The following is an 11,834-nucleotide window of genomic DNA, read 5'->3' as shown; positions in this document are numbered from 1 at the left end:
CTCCCACCCTCATTTTCTTCATAGCTTTCCCATTCTTTCTTCTCTTTACTCTCTCTCTAGAACCTCTCTCTAGCCCCGAAACCCCCCGAAAGGCAAGGGAACCTCCCTAGCACGAGGCGGAAGCCCCGGAGTGCTCGACGGCTCCGAGAAGAAGAGCTTTTCGGCTTGGGAACGCTGCTCCAAGCAATGCGTGATTTTCTATAAAACCCGTTGTAAGTGAGCTACGCCTACGCTATTTTTAATATAGTTTTTATTTAATTATAGTAACGTTATTAGGAACTTATAATAAGTATTTGGGCCATTATTATGGGTTATATAAGTATTGATTAATGCTTATATGATAGTAATAATAGGTAGACTATTAATTAGTCTCGACAAATAATAGACTAAACTCTAGTGGTAATAATATTAGGTTTCGTCGAATGAAATTATTTTTAAGAAGCGAAGCGCTGTCTGAGTTCGGGATCACCACCTTTTCAAGTGAATGCATAGTCCCTTTCATGAACATGATTTTAATACAAGTATTAATTAAAGTATTAAATATATGTTAAAGAGTTAAATATTTGTTGAAGAGTTTATGTGTGAGTGCATAGTCCTTTTCATGAACATGATTTTAATACAAGTATCGATTGAAGTATTAAATATATGTTTATGTGCGAATTATATGATAATGCCTGAGATACTTGTTAAAGAACATACCTGATTATATATGTTGATTTAGGATAAAGAGTAAACCTAAATTAATTATGAGGAATATTGGGTAGTGTTTTCTTACGAGAACGAGTGAATTATACTCAGAGAATAAAACCTTAGTATATGTCATTGATCCGGGAGCATGGATTAGACATAGTCATTGTCCCTAGTCCGAGAGTATGGATTAGGCATAATCATTCATCATTAATCCGAGAGTATGGATTAGTCATTCGTCCATAGCCCGAAAGTATGGATTAGGTGAAGTCGTTCATTTCTAATCTGGGAGTATGGATTAGGTAAAACAACTAATCTTAGGTCCGAGAGTACGGATAGTCTCGTTGTGAGGATCAACGGGGTGGGATAAGAGTTGTTTATATATATATAATGAAATTGTATAATTTGTGAGTTTTAAACTATATATATGGTATAACATTGTGGGATTGAAATCCCTATGTACTCACCAGGTTTCCCAACCTGACCCACTCGGTTTATTTATATCACAGGTGTTGATATGAAGTCACATGACACTGAGAGATTAAGGAGATATAAATCACTAGTGATAATGAATGTAAGTTCTGTTTATGCTTATATTTATATATTGACGATGACATCCCAAGTGTTTTAAAATGAATAAAAATATTTTTCTTCGAAAATTCTTTGATAACGCATTTAGCACGTTTTACTGGGAACAAATTCCGCAACATTTTTATTAAAAGAGATACTCTGATTTTTATAAAGCATAAACAAAATTGGTCTTTTCTGGCCGTGAAAATGGGGATGTCACAACTTGTGATACAATAAACCGAGTGAGTCGGGTTGGGAAACCTGGTGAGTACATAAGGTTTTCAACCCACAATAATATAAATATTATGTTTTAATCATCAAACAATTAACCCAATTTTCCATCCCTATTATCTTCCTTATTCTTAAGAATCTTCCCTAACAATTATCTATTATTCATTCATTCATTCCTAAGGATTATCCTAAGGAATAGGCACGGAGTCTATCGCTACCAGGGTTTATCCAACAGGCACTAAGTCCATAGTTGCCAATGTTATCTATTAGGCACAACTACCTTTGTTACCAATTAGGCACAACTTCCAATATTATCCTTTAGGCACAACTGTCATGATTTTTAGAGTACATCTGGTGAATACGTAGTTCAAAAACACCTACAGGTTGCAAGCCTGCTAACGTTTTACTGAACTGTCTAGAATAGTCTGTGATCGTCAACTATATTCTGGTAGATGACTGGATTAGCTTTAAAGTCAAGGCTTCTCGTCATCTTTCACCTCTCATCTTCTATATCACTTGTCTTCTCTCATCATTCGTCTACCCATCTTTTGCCCAATATATTTATTGGTATAAAAATACATATACAATTTAAATCACATAAAACATGTATAATCGTTCATCTGGCATAAATATTAGGAACACGTATAATAAGCACATATAACATGTATTAATATTAATATTTCATATCTGTGTGTAAGATGAAAGTAACTATGCACTCACTTGTTAAAGTGATGACTCAAAATTCGGACAGCGCTTCGCTCCTAGCAACTGTCTTTTCCTTTGACGTAACCTAGTATTATTATAACTAAGTTTTAGTCTAATATTTATTGCGGCGAATTATTAGTCTAGATTTATCATTAACTCAAAGTCTACTTTCATGATCTATCAAGTAAGGAACAACCAGGTAGGATCATATCGGAAGTAGGTTCCGTTTGGTATACGAAGTATACTGTTTGAAAATCCCACTTTAAACACCTCACTAAATCACAGCCTAGACATCATCCCCGTAAGTAGATCAATCAGTATAACGACTTGGAATCAATGATAAATCTTGTTTATAGGTTCATAATAACGATAATGAACTTAAACATAAGTTATACTTAAAGTATGGTAGGCATAACTCACTTACAAGGGGGTTTAGCGAGGAACCGGGTTCTACGCGGGCACAACTTCTGAGTCGAAAGCTCTTCTTCTCGGGGCCTTCTGGCACTCCGGAACTCGCTACTAACTCCTAAGAAATGATAGATAAAATCCTTGAGGCTTTATGGTGTTTGAGAGAGAAATGGGTAAATAGGTGTGGAGAGATGTGGGAAAAACGCCTCCTATTTATAGGCCGCCATGTAACATCCCGATTTCCAGGTATGAGATTTATTCCATTTATGCATGTTTTTCTTTTGGAATACGGCATGGTGAAGCCTCACCACGGCGTGTTGAGGAACTTATGGGTCGTGTGTTTTTATGGGCCAACACAGTGTGTTGATGGTCAAACACAACATGTTGGCGGCTGGTTGATAAAACCTTAAATTTTAGGGTTTTGCAACCTATATAATCTCCTTAAGTCCCTAGAGCTGGTCTTTTATCAGCCTCCAATTCCCCATATCGACCCTTGAGAACCCTAATCATCTTCCCCTCTCATGTGTGAGCTGGTGTGGTGTTTTTGGAGCCAAATAAGTAAGAAGTTGGAAGAAGGAGGCAAGGATCCAGTAAGCAAGCCCTCATCTTTCAGTTTGGCACTCTTCTGGACCTTTGTAAGTGTCCAAGATCCGATTTTTTTCCTCTATCTTTCTAGATCTTGAGTTTTGTCCCTTTTACTTGTTGTTCTTGAGTGAGGGAATGGTTGGATCTCATAAAGTTAACAACTTTATGAATCTCCAGGTTTAGGTGACCTTGTAGAGTCTTGGATCTGGCCTATAGTCGAGTTTTGATGCCATGCATGGAGAGGAGGTCATAAATCCCCATTTTAAAATATTTTGGGTTAAATACATGCATTAGGCATGAATGCCTATAAATCACCGACCTTTGGGATGGTTTTGGTGCTAGAATCTCTTCTGGAAAGGTTGCGTTTAAGATTTCAAGGATTTGGTGCTTATTGGTTAAGCCCTTGAATCTTCAAGCCTAGTGGTTGGGTTTTTGGACCTTTGAAGTAGTTTCAATGGATAAAGTTGGAAACTTTATCCTTCTTGATAACATTCGGGTCTAGAACTGAGCCTTGGAGTCCCTGGAATCGAAGAATACAAATGAATGTATTAAGTTGTTGGAACTCGGGCAAACACAATGTGTTTGCAAGCCAACACTGCGTGTTGGCTGGGGTTTTCCCGACCGTCTAAATGCTAACGGAACATGACGTGTTTGCTAGTAAACACAGCGTGTTGGGTCAACATGGACTATTGACCGTGACCGTCGACTTTGACTTTGACCAAGTTTTACCTTGAGGGTATTTTGGGTATTTTGGAATTCTGATGGAAATTGGCCATTTAATGGAATTAGGAGTATGGCCCCATTAGTTCTACTCAGTTTGTGAGGTGAGTTTTCCTCACTGTACTTTTGGATCAAAGGCACCAAGGCCGACCCATTGGTTGATAATCTAATATTTGTTGATATGCTGAGTATGGAATTGATGTGCATGCTAGATTTGATAAGCTAGTAGGGTAGATCTGTAGGACTACCTGTGATATTGTTTGTTTATCTGTATGTGATATTATTTGTTATATGTTGACATATTATGCAGGTTGGGTTGAGGTTGTACTGCTCCGTGCGGTAGCCAACAAACTCTAGAGCAAGCCAGATATCAATTGAGGGCCAGGAAGGCATGCCAGACTCATACTAAGGGCTCATGAGCATTCCCAATACGAGCTGAGGGTCGGGAAAGGCATGCCAGACTCGTACTGAGTGCTTAGTAGTATTCAGTCTGAGGATTGATCAGGCCGGGGAGCAAGCCAAACATAAGCTGTGGGCCCTAGGGGAAAACTAGACTTATGTGGTGGGCTCAAGGGTAATCTGGTCTATTAGTTGTGGACCCATTGCATTTAGTTATTATATTTGTGTTATTTGTTTTTTTATTTTCATTTTGGGGGAACTCACTAAGCTTTGGGCTTACAATTTTGGGTTATGTTTCAGGTACCTTAGATGATCATGGGAAGCCAAAGGCTTGATCATGCACCTCCTCATGTTGTGTTTTGTGATTTTATGAAAACCTTGATGTTAAATATGTTTTGAAAACTACAATGTAAACAATTATGATTTTTGGATGGTTTGAAAAAGTTTAAATTTTTATGAAATTTTGTGGATGTTACAAGTTGGTATGCGGCTGTAGAGGTTTGATCAGCTTGGGTTTTTTAGTATCGAGACTTCGACAATACAAAGCCCCCGACTTTCGATGGGGTGCAGGACCCGATCAACGCCATAAGGTGGCTATCTGATGTGGAGGGGTGTTTCTTCACTTGTTCTTGTCCAACTGACCAGAAGGTCAGGTGCGCTCTGAACCTCCTCGAGACCGAAGCAAAGGATCAGTGGAGGCTTGCTACTAGTTCATATTTTGCTGACCAGAGAGTTGTTGTGTCTTGGTTGCAGTTCTCTGAGATGTTCCGCTCTCAATATGTGCTGTTGGTGGAGCATGAGAGGTTAGCCCAGGAATAACTGGATTTGAGGCATGGTTCTGAGATGGTGAAGGAGAATCACCAAGATGTTCACGAAGAGGGCTATGTTTTACCCTGAGTTTGCTTCTTCTGAGCAGGCTCAGATGACCCGTTACTTGAGCATGCTCAAGACTGAGATCGGACAGTTTGTTTCCAGCCAACGTTATGGTACTTTGCTGGAGATGCAGGAGGCCACTAGGCGGCGTGAGATTGAGATTGATCTGCAGACTAGGGAGCAGAGGCTGGCCGCGATGAAGTCGCATGTAACGTCCCAAAATACGAGCCAAAAATTTCATTTTTAAAGCATGTATTTAGCAAAACATTAGGAATAAAACGTAAAAGTGTCAGAGTACAAATCCCCAGGAAGATCTCATAGTGCGGAGTACAAAGCATGTGTGTGATGTACTGCTACCGCGCCGGCTCCTTCCCCTTCGAAGAAGAGGTACCTGAAACCAAAACTGAAAACTGTAAGCACGAAGCTTAGTGAGTTCCCCCACTATACCACATACCATACAATCACATAACATACATATACTGTCGGGCATATCTAGGTGCCCGACCCACCCCTTCGGTCCTTACGACCGGATACTGTCGGGCATATCTGGGTGCCCGACCTACCCCTTCGATCCTTACGACCGGATACTGGGGAATATTTCACCCCCTACTGCTACCACATAACACATATCACATAGCATCATATCATACTAGCACATAAACATAACACAGGTAGTAGCAACCCTAGATGAATATCACAGAGACCATCATCTATCATACAACTCCTACTGGTGGGCCGACATTGTGGCCGTAGACCCACCGCTACTGGAAGGTAACTCACCTCAAAGTAGCTGCTAATCTGCGTGGGAACTGACTGGCTGTTGCTGCTGCCGCTCCGGAAATCCTCCGGCTATATCTCCCACAAAACCCTTAGTCAAATACTGCTAACCGACCTCAGGGTAAAATGACCATTTACCCCTTACCAATCAAGAGTCAAGTCAAAGTCAACTGCCAGTTGGCCCGACTCGCCGAGTTGACTTGCCAACTCGCCGAGTCCCTATCCCTTTGTCCAACCATAAACCCGTCTCTACTCGTCGAGTTAAGCATTGACTCGACGAGTTCTCCTTCTAAACTAAAGGCCGATAGTCCTTCATCCTACTCGCCGAGTTGTATGAAAAACTAGCCGAATTCTTCTTCATCCGAAGAACACTCTATGCTGAGACTCGCCGAGTTGTATGAACAACTCGCCAAGTCTGTTCTTGAGTCAAGAAGATTGCCTTGAACTCGCCGAGTCATGGCATTGACTCGCCGAGTTACTTCATGAGTGAGTCTGGCTTCCGACTCACTGAGTCACACCCCCATGACTCACTACTCCAATCCGCAACACGAAAAAGGGGGAAAACTCGGGGACTCGCGACTCGACTCGCCGAGTCTGCCACATGCAAATACTATACACGCAATTCTGCTTGAATCCAGCTCATGCCATTCATAGATCTGGGTTTCCAGGGCCTGATTAACACGTAAAGTTTCCAACTTTACGTGTAAATAAACACCCATGAGGATTTTAGGGCTCAAAATGCACCAAAAGAGTAGATCTAGGGCTTTCATGCAATATGGCTCCATAAAGGAAGTAGATCCAAGCTCATGGAGCTCAATCATGCCTAGATCTAGAGGCTAAACAACTTATTACGAACCCTAAAACACAAACAAGTTTGGGAAAAGGCTCAAGAAGGGCTTTCATGGAGCTACAAGGGACAATAAGCATGAAAGAAGAGGGAAACTGGGTTATACCTCAAGGAAATCACTGAGATAACACAAATATGCCTGGCCTCCTTCTTCTCTTCTTGATCTACTCTCCTTCCCTCTCCAAATTTTCAAGAAAACACACCAAAATGCTTCAATCTCACAAGGAACAAGGCTTGAACGAAGTATAAGGCTCTGAGGGTGAAGGGGGCGAGCTTAGGGGCGGATAAGAGGGTTTAAATAGGGTGCAAACCCTTGAAATTTAGGGTTTCATCAGACAGCAGGGACTCGCCGAGTCCAGAATATGGACTCGCCGATTCGCCAACTTAAACGTGTTCCGGATCCCGTCTCTACTCGGCGAGTCGGACCTACAACTCGCCGAGTCCAAGGCTAAAAATGAAAAACACTAAGATAAATTTTACGTACCAGGAACCAGGTGCTACATCACAATCTGCACCAATGCGGTTTAAGTTCGCTGATGTCAGATTTGGGGGCCGGAAGGGCCGCACTTGTGGGAAGTGCGGCTAGGTGCATGTCGATCGTCTTCTAGGTGCCATAATTATGGTCGACAGGGCCATATGGCAAGGGATTGCCACCAGCAGGTCCCAACACTCAGTTCCGGGATTTGTTATCATTGCGACTAGGTTAACCATCTGAAGGTCAACAGTCCTTGCTTGCAGATAGGTCGGCACAGGCTCCAACATCTACTTTGAGGATCACTGATGGGAGTCAGGGTAGGGTGGAGCCCCCGAGGGCTCGAGGTCGCGCTTTCGATCTCACCATCGAGGAGGCCAGAGTAGCTCTATATGTTGTGACTGGTATGTTTCTATCCCTTGTTCTGTTGATTATGTTTTATGTTATGTTTGTCTATGTACCTCTGTTAGGTACGTTCCTAGTGAACTCTTTGCCTACTCTAGGGTTGTTTGACTCAGGTGCAAGTCAGTCTTTTGTGTCTCGATCATTCAGTAGAGAGTTTGATATGCCCATTGGAGAGTTAGAGTGTCCGTTGCGAGTTTCTATCGCCAACTAACACATGGTTTCTGCATCATCAGTATACCAGGGTTGTATTATGGAGATCTTTAGGGTGCCTTATCTAATCGATTTGATCTCTATCCCCATGGGGGATGTCTATATGATTGTAGGTATGGACTGAATGAGTCATTTTGGTGATATGATTGATTGTGAGGGCCAACATGTGGTAGTTAGAACCCCAAGTGGGGGGAGAACTGGTTATCGATGGAGAGGGCACTAGGATGGGTTCGGGGTTTTGTTATGTAGCCAAAGCTCGACGGTATATTCTGCACGGATATGTGGGTTATTTGGCTTATGTGGTGGATACACGTGTTGGGGGACCAGGTTTCAGTTTCAGAGGTCCCGATTGTTAGGGAGTTTGCCGATGTATTTCCGGAGGAGTTACCCAGTGTGCCTCTTGCGAGACAGGTTGAGTTCAGGATTGACCTTGTGCCAGGTGCGACCCCAATTGCCAAGGCGATGTACCGCTTAGCACCGCTTGAGATGCAGGAGTTGTCATCTCAGTTGCAGGAGCTACTAGGCAAGCAGTTCATTAGACCGAGTAGTTCTGTGTGGGGAGCATCAATTTTGTTCGTCAGGAAGAAGGATGGTTCACACCAAATGTGTATTGATTACCAGGATTTGAACAAACTAACAGTGAAGATGTAACATCCCAAAATTTAAGACCAAAAATTTCATTTTAAAACAAGTTGTTATAAAGACCAATAGTATAAAAACATTCATAATATCATTCAATGTCCAAACCAGTATATCAAAACATGTCATCATAAACAATATCAGAGTATAATTCCCAAAGATCTCATGTACGGAAAACATAGTGTGATGCTTTGTGATCTTCTCGACCTCCTTTACTTGAAAACTAGAGATACTTGAAACCAAAACTGTAAACCGTAAGCACGAAGCTTAGTGAGTTCCCCAAATACCACATACCATACATATCTACTGATCCATACATATCAAACATGTCCATAATCAAATAAGATGCTACGTGCCACACATAGTCTTGTCGTTATGCCACGGGCCGCCACATGGTCTTTCTTGCCAAGCTGGGGCCACCACCTGGATCTTACATACAAGTGCCAAGAGCCACCTCCTGGTCTTCCATGCAAGCAATCACAAAGACAACTAGCATACATGCTACTCTACTAAGCTACTTAGCGTACACTATATCGGAGCTACCTCCTGGTCTTTCATACCTATTGCCTAGGGCTAACCCCCGAGTATTCCAACCATACAAATAGCATATTGTGTGCTAGGAACCACCACCTGGTATTTAATGCATAATCTAAGGCTAACCCCCAGGTCTTCCTACCATACATCAGCTACATGGGCCGACATTGGTGCCTTAGACCCATACGCACAGTGAGGAGACTCACCTCGCACTGCTGAAGTCATGTGGATAATCCTCTGGTCACTAGCTGACACTCCCCGAACTATTGATCCTTCACCTCTTGGAGCTACTAGTCATTATATAAACTAATTAAGTTCAAGATCCTCATAATTTAACCACAAGTCCTCACTCGGGTAAAAGACCATTCTACCCCTCACATACACTTGTCCAAATATGGACTCTACTCAACCCTTTCGAACCCATTCTTTACTTCATAACCCTCCAGGGTCAACCTTGGTCAAAGTCAAAGTCAACATCCTAGTCGAAGTCAACATTTTGGTTGACTCAACTCGCCGAGTTGGTCCATCAACTCGTCGAGTTCAATGATCCATAAAACCCTAGAAATCTCGATCCAACTCGTCAAGTTCTTTCATGAACTCATCAAGTTCTTTCATGAACTCGTCGAGTTCCTCCTCATATAGATTCGAGACTTTTCGCGCACTACTTGTCGAGTTCTTCCTTTAACTCGTCGAGTTCTTCAATCTTTGAAACTCTGAGAACCATCTTCAAGTTGTCGAGTCATCTCCTAGGCTCGACGAGTTTGTCTGTAACAGAAAAGGTTGGGGGAACCACGAACCAACTCACCGAGTTGTATGAACAACTCGTCGAGTCCCCCATAGTCCAAATCCATTCAGCTATTTTCAGTCGGGTTTTAATGCTTCCAAACCATAGATCTGGTCCCCTATGGTCGATATATCACGTAAAGTTACTAACTTTACGTCTATGAATGGGTTATTTAGCTCAAAGGCCCTAAAAGTGGTTCACAAGTTGCATGGGACTCCCATGGCCATAAAGTTGGCACCTTTATGCCATGAAGTCCCTCAACGGCTCTAGATCTGAAGGTTCTTTCCACATGGGACGTACAAATCCCAAAGGCCACCATTATTGAACCAAAACATGAAGAAAAAGCCCTAAAACTAGATTTAAACACTCAATAAGCAAGGTAAGAGCTTTATACCTCAGGTGAACCATAATTGTAGCTCTACTTCCGGATCTACTCTTCTCCTTCACTTCCTTGCTCTTTCCTCAAGTCTCTTCTTCTTCAAAACCTCAAGGAAGTACCAAGGATGGCTCAAAACACTCAAAGACGTATTAGGGTTTCGTGGCTAGGGTTTGGGGTGATGGGGGCTGCAAATGAGGCTGATGGGTGGAAGTTAAGATGCTTAAATAGGGTGTAAAACCCCATATTTAGGGTTTCCTAAACCCATACCAACTTGTCGAGTTGGTCCCTCCAGCTCGTCGAGTAGGTTTCCCAACCCGCGTCCCAAATTTGTTACTACTTGTCGAGTTCTTCTCCTTGAACTCGACGAGTTGCCTTCTTGATTTGGGGTTTTTCTTTCCTTAATTGGCCTTCTGGTTTCCGGGTGTTACAAATCTCCCCCGCTTAAACTAGACTTTGTCCTCGAAGTCCGCTACAGTCGCCTACCCCGCAAACTTCTCACACGATACGCCCACAGTTTCCTACTACTTACCCTAAACCAACTGGTGATTCCCACGATGCTAACACCCGCCATCCTAGAGGTACAATCGTTATCTCGTACGATCAATGGCCTCCCAAGGCAACCGAACCTAACTACCCAGATCTTCCAAACCTGATGAGGGATAAATCCTTACTACCATACGGAGAATTCATTCTGTCTTTTCAAGATCTGTAACCTATAATGGTCTGTCTCCCTAACAGACCGCCTACGCTCCAAAACTACCATACTAAAACCTCATCGATTAACCGACCAAACACACACTTCCAATCCTAATCATCTTGATGTCACCATCAAAAAAGAAATCTTTGTCCATAACCAGGTGGAGAATACTCATACTTGCCAGAAGGCTCAGATAATCCTTCGAGTAGAAGATTCATCCCTGAAATGGTTAGACTCCAGCGAGAGCTGCGCAACAGGGTCAAATCCATTACTCTGAGATTATTCAATCCAACTATAAGTGACCTACCATCTTCGATCGATAAGCTACTTCCTATACGAGAATCCTCACTTCACTACTTATGTCTGATCATCATGATGCCTCTTGTCCGCTCTCTGAACAAACCGAGACCACCTTGGTCCCAACTTATTTGCCACCCATCTGGGATACCGGATTTCCCACCGGTTTCTGAGCCAAAGAACAACCTCACGGTCGCTCCCCGCAACCTTCGAACAGAACTTCGACTATCGAAATCTGCCCAACCATATTGCCACTCATGGCTCCATTATTCCTGCTGATCCTCCTGATCATACCGTCCGACTACTCGTCGTCACCGAACCTACTACAAAGATGAATGCTACCTGAACCACTGTAGTCTTACACCACTCCTGGTCTCCATCGACCTACCGCTTCCTGAATCCAACCATACCTTCGCCTACTCACATTCGTGCGGTTGACTCGCCCCAACCTAAACCATCTGGAGGAACCTATGGGTAAATACGAACCTGTCACATTCTCACTACCGAATAGGGACCGGTGATTACTATGGGCCACCCCACAGTCTTACACTGCCATACTAACTGACCACTAATTACTGCTACGGGCCACCTCGTTGTCTTACTATATGTTTTATT

The sequence above is a fragment of the Lactuca sativa genome, chromosome 5 (assembly GCF_002870075.4).
Source record: "Lactuca sativa cultivar Salinas chromosome 5, Lsat_Salinas_v11, whole genome shotgun sequence".
Classification (NCBI taxonomy): Eukaryota; Viridiplantae; Streptophyta; class Magnoliopsida; order Asterales; family Asteraceae; genus Lactuca; species Lactuca sativa.
Note: the sequence above shows the minus strand (reverse complement) of the source record.